Source organism: Vigna radiata, chromosome 1 (genome assembly GCF_000741045.1).
Source record: "Vigna radiata var. radiata cultivar VC1973A chromosome 1, Vradiata_ver6, whole genome shotgun sequence".
NCBI lineage: Eukaryota > Viridiplantae > Streptophyta > Magnoliopsida > Fabales > Fabaceae > Vigna > Vigna radiata.
Window position 1 is genome coordinate 32,679,981 of NC_028351.1, and position 6,752 is coordinate 32,686,732.

The window sequence follows — 6,752 nt, forward strand, 5'->3', positions numbered from 1 at the left end:
TCACGTTGACCATTGCATAAACTAATAATTTCTTTCAACACAAGTATATTTTATATACATTAGTGCGCTTGAGTGAAACACTTTTTTTTTGTATTGGGGATTGATTCATTTGGTTGATCAATGAAAACATTTTTGTAAGATTGTTAGTCTCTCATAAACCATGTACGTTTATTCTTGTGATACTGTCATTGTGATCACAAAAGCAAAATAAAAGAAAGGATTAAGCAAGTTTAAAGCTAAAGGGAAGTTGATTTTGACTATAAAATGAACCTCAGATAATTGTGAGAATTATCGTTATTAGTTCATGAGCTATACTCAATAGATTTTCACAAACATTTAGAGTCGCATAACCCTTTTTCTTAAACCAAGTTAAGAAGGATTTGTTATGTTCATGAAGTGTCCACTTTTCCCTCATACGTGGGTGTAGACTTAATTTCAACAATGTGTTGTGAAATGTAAGGAATATCATCCTCTGTGTTGTTTAACATGTATAAATGAGCTTGATTATCTTCTTTTCTACTAACACTTTCAATTTTCACTCCTCGAACTCCCTTTCCTTCACATCTGCCTTCATGTCTATTATTTGGATGTCCTAGTGGTTCACAACTAGGCATATAACTTGAGCATAATTCAATGGCTTCCTCTGAAATGTAGCACTCTCTCATCGAAGCTTCCGGTCTCAATCGATTCTTAACATATCCCTTTAAGATCTTCATATATCTTTCAACCCGATACATCCACCTCAAGAAAACCAACCCACAAATTCGAATTTATGTCACTAAATGGAAAATTAAACGAACCATGATATAAAAAAAATGAGAGTGGGAAATACATTTCCAATTCGAACAATAGTATGATGGCCTCATTTTGCAAATCATCTAATTGTCAAGGATCAACAACTTTCTTGCAAATGACATTAAAACTCAAACTGAAGCATGTGAGAATACCTCTAACAAAAGTAGGTAATATGACTCGAATAACTTCTGGTAAAAGTTGTTGCATTAAGGTATGAAAATCATGAGACTTTAAACCAACTAACTTTATATCTTGCATAAAAACAAGGCTACTAATATTTGATGAATAACCTTGTCGAATCTTCACATTATGTAAGCAATGACAAAAAAATTGCTTTTCTTTTTTTGAAAGAGTGTGACAAGCTAGAGGAAGATAAGTGCGTCTTCCAATGGATAACGGATGTAACTTAGAATGGATTCACAAACAAAATCTATGCCATGCCAAAATATTTCAACATCATATGCATCCTTAATACCATGCCATATTGACGAGGATTTAAAGAAGATATATTTTTTATATTTAAATTAATAAATTGAATACGCATGAGTTTAGTCCAATCATTTTTCCATAAGCAAACTCCTAAGTTAAACGTAGTAGATAGTCTTTATATTGTAACTGAATATTAGTAACCTTCAAACCATCATTAACCTTACAATCACACAAGATAGACTGTTTAATTGTGAGCAATCCCTATCTTTGTGTATCTTCGGTCCAAATAAAATTTTGAATCCATTATTCTACCTTAAGAATTAGCTTAATAAGCCATTTGTAAATCTAGAAGGTATAAGAAAATAAGCCAACAACTAATTAACAAATTTACTAGATGAACTTTTCCGATCATACCAAGGTACTTCCATTTCCAAGAAGCAAGTTTATTACGAATCATATTAACCAAAGGTTAAAAAACTCAATTCTTAGAAACCCGTATAAAAATTGGTATACCCACATACGTAAAAGGAAGATATCTTTGGTTACAAGATAAAAGTTTCTTGAGATGTCTAACAAAAGAAGCAAACACATCAATAATGTAAAAGTGACTTTTTGTAGGACTTGTCCATTGGCTTGAAAAAGTATCATATTCATGCAAGAAATATTTTAAATGTTGCATGGTATTATTTTCCCATTTATAGAAAATAAATATATTGTCAACATAAAGAGTATGACAAGTAAATTGTATCTCCTGATGATCAACAATGAGAAGCATAAGTTTTTAGAAATAAGCTTTGAGATACCCTTACTCAAAATTTCTTCGATAAAAAAATAAAGAGAAAGAGAGAGTTCTCCTATTTAACCGCTCTACCACAAGAGAAGTAATCAGTAAAAACACTCGTAACTCGAATAAAAAGATAAACAAATTACAAAATAGAATCAAATTAACAAAATACGAAGAATACACATCAAACACCTTCATGAAATCAAAACAACGCAACACTTGAATTAAGAAATGCCTAACAAACTTTATTCTCATTATCATTTATCATACAATAAAAACAGAAAAAAATGCTTAATTTTATTTTGATTATTTTATTAAAATTTTCAAATTTTAAAATCGTCTTAATTATTTTTTAATAACTTGTATGATGTTCAATTTATTTTAAATAATAATAATAATAGTAATAATTTTTTCAAATAAAAAATGGATAGTCTGATTGTAGAATATAACAAAATAACTAATCTTAGACATATAATTAGACAATATAAAAAGTCAGAAGTTTAGGTTTGTTTAAAAAGTTACTGATTGAATATTTTTTTTAGACAAAGTATTTAACTAAATGTATTATAATTATCTCACATTCTATGATGTCCCCAATATAATAGTAGTAAACTAGTTTACTGACTTTAGAAATATTACAATGTAAAATTAGTTTACTCTAAAGAATCACATCATATGTCAAACTCATTATTAGATGAAGATTTTAGTTGTTATGTTGGTAAATCTTTTCCACTCTCTTCATTTTGTGAAAGAAAAATATATCATGTTAATCTATCTAAACAATATAATCTATCTAAACTTTGTAGAAGTTTTTTTATACTAGAAGTCCGTAATCAATCATATCTGCACTGAACATATGAATGATCTTGTAATACTTCTCATAAATGAACCCATAAAAACCATCTGGTCCAGGAATGGTATTACATTTAGTCATGGAAGTCAACACAATCTTGAATGTGTATTATATTTAGGGTAGCTTATTGAATTTTGAGGTGCACATCCTCAAAGTAATTCTTTCTATTCTAGTTTTATAAAGTTTGCTTAGTCACTTTTAGCTTTTGCTTAAAACAAAAACACATGGCAAACAACTAGTGCTTTATTCAAGACATTTTGTACCATGTTCTCACCATCTTATTCAGAGGATTTAAAGGATGTTCTTTGAGGATGACATTGTTGTTTAGATCAGCAACCATTGAGGATCACATTTTGTACGATGTTCTCATGGTTAATGGAAAGGCTTATGTTAAAACACAAAGCTAGATCAATAAAAAGAGAGAATAACATAATTTTATATTCTGATTGCTTAAAAAACAAACATTCAGTGTCAACTACGTTAGTTTATGAAATTTGTTGGAATACTTTGAAGATCAAATTAATATTACACTCAACTGAAATCACACTTTCAGACATGTTCTTCTTAATTACATCATACATTGAAATGTTAAATGACACGTATATTTAGAAAAAGCTCATTCTGTAATCTTCTTTAAACAAAAATCTGTGTTGTGAGCCTAGTTGGGTTTCTCAGTAATTTTCAGGGAAGCCTCCAACCATTCAACAGTGCTCAAAATATTCTCACTTTTCAGCAACTCTCAGACACTTAACATCCTTATCTTATTCTCCTTTTAAATTTCCATCCGAGGTTGGAAATTACTAATAAAAGAAACGGGGGAATCCTACGTTGACATCTTAAACTGCAAAATTATCCCCATTTCTAAATAATTCCGAATCATCATCCTGCCATTCATAAAGAAAAAAAGGCTTCTGTTAGAAATTACAATCATTTTGAAATCAAAGATTATCCACACTCATTCATATATGTTAAGCTTCACATGTTTTATAATCTCCATTTTCAAATATGTTTTTGACAGAGAAAAATATTGAAAACAGTACTCAATATGTATGTATCACTAAAACAATGCAAAAAGTGGAAAATCTAATTAATGAAATGCTTATATATACGACACCTTTGGTAAACTTCCTTGATCTGATTTTGAGATAATCTCATTCCAAAACTTTATGTCTGCGTCTTCCTCGTCTTCATCATTCTGCATGCTGCTGCCCATTTCTCCAAACCCTAAATATTCAGAGACAACTAAAACTATTATTTTCTTACTGATTAAAATTCCATAACTTTGATCAGAAACTCTTTCCATCTCCGCTTTATATAGATAGAAAAGGGATGTGACTAGTTCATTCAAAGATAATTAATATTAATTTTTTCAGTAATTTTCGTTTCAAAATCATAAAATAAGAAAAGTAATTAATGTATGCATTTAATTAATAAATAATGTCATTAATGTAATATATTAATGCATGCGTTATAATATTTATGCAATATCATTAAATATGTTACACCAAATTAATGTATATATTAATGTAACATAAATAACCTTAATTCATTTATTTATTTATTTGTGTAAATATTAATATATGTATACATTCTATTTATAATATAATTAGTTTAAACACAAGCGCTTTCACTAGTGCAACGAGGAGATTTTACCACGGTTATTTTTCATTATATGTCGCGGTTTACGAACTGTGGCATATTCAGTCGCGGTAGTAAATTAGAGACTTTAGGCCGCGGTTATAACCACGGTAAAAATGTTGGAGAATATGCCGCGGTTGTACAAGGAACCGCTGCCTAAACCCATTTTTTTTTAAAAAAAAAAATGTTCCAGTATATGTCGTGGTTGGAACCGCGGTAAAAGACAAAGGAATATGCCGCGGTTCTTGCATCAACCGCGGCCATATGTCTGTTTTTAAAAAATAAAAAATAAAAAACCGAGCACTATATGTCGCGGTTGTGTATTCCCCTGCAGTTTTTTAAAATTCCAGGTCTGTTTTTGTGATATCCACTACCACAAAAACAGACCTGCATATAAAAACATGTACACAAATTCAATTTCAACATAACAAACACATGTTCAAACGTATTTCAACATCAAATAAAATACAAAGTCTAATAAAATACAATCTAATCAAATGCAATGTTTAAATCTAATAACTAAGAGTTATTGTATAATCTAATTATATACTTCGCAGCAGCGTTCCTCATGAATAATAATAGTGGCTTCTCAGGAACTGGTGTAGTAGTCTTGAATTTCTACACAAGAAAATTCATATTAATTAGTGTATATGAATTCTACATTTGGGAAAAAATCAAAATTTGTTAAAGTTAAATATTATCGTTTCCCAGCGACTTGTGATGTGAGAACGAACAATATGGGCCATCCAATACATTACATAGTATCCACACTCATATGACCCATTTTGTCTGTTACACTACAATATATCATCACAGTTGTAAATAGTTAGTGAATAACATTAAAATAAAACAACTATAACAAAGTATGACTTTAGCATATGTCAAACCATGAGAGAAATCCAAGCAATCTTTCTACTGTTAGCAATTGATCTCCCACCCATCATCATACTTGCTGGAATAGAACTATATATAAAAAAAGGTTTTAGCATTCATTTATATAACACAGAAAGTCCAAACATTGAGGTTCTTACCAATCAACTGCTTGTCTGAGATGTGTGGGAGGAGGCATGTGCAATGAGCAGAACCACAAAGCATAGTTCTCTTGCATAGACATAACAAGAAGCTGCCAATGGCGCCTAAAATTCATAATAACTTAACTATTAAATATTAAAATCACATATGGAACTTTATTATGTTAACAAAGTTCACTTACCCGGATATATAAGNCAAAAAGTATATTTTCTTGCCGCTTCCAAAACTTCTTATCAGATTCATGTTGTTTTGATCAAAATCATTTGATTCATGAATTGATTGGGGATCAATGAATCCATAATCATCAGAACTCCCCAACTTGTTACTGACCCCAGACATATACCTGAAATCAAAAATTAACTTTGATATAAGGATACTTGAAATATAAATCAATTTTATATATAAATAATTGCTCATAGACTTACATCATCCATAACTGAATAATTGAAATATTTAGCTCTTGTGTATGAAGGTATATTGGGACCTCAGAGCCTATCCCAAATACATTAGAATCATACTCAACCTCCAAAGGCTTATCTTCAACGATGTTAGCAAGTAGATACAATGAAGCAAGAGGATCATCCTCAGATGGAGGAATCTTCTCCTGTGCCTGTGTCTGTTGTTACATGAAAAAATAAAATAAGTTTTGACATCAAAAACCTTTAAAATTGAGAAGTGTAAAGAAGAATTTCATACCGAGGGGTCAGAAACTGGACCAACCAAAAATTTAGGCCAAGTGATAAACGACTTCAATGCTTGTTCTACAGTGAAAATCTCTTCTGTGGCCAGAGGAACCGAGGCATCTGGTATGATCATTTCGTCCACTAAGACCTTCACCTCATCCTCTAATAGTTGCATACCATGACATACAGTCGTTGACCTAAACACTGTTCCACGAGCTACCAGGACCATCTTGGTATCCTCTAAAATGTATAGCAGACATGGACTACCATCGTCCATGTCATCTTCTGGGATGGCTGGTGCGGAACAACTTCCTTTCCCGCTTCTCCCTGTCAGAGTCACTACAAGAAAATTGCGTTTTATATACGGATTATTATATACGGATTTAAATCCGTATGTAATGACAATGTTACATACGGATATTATATACGGATTCGTTACATACGGATTTTCCGTATGTAATAAGAATAAAAGGTTACATACGGATAATCCGTATATAAATTCCGTATGTAACTTGATGCGTTTTAATGAAAATTTTTC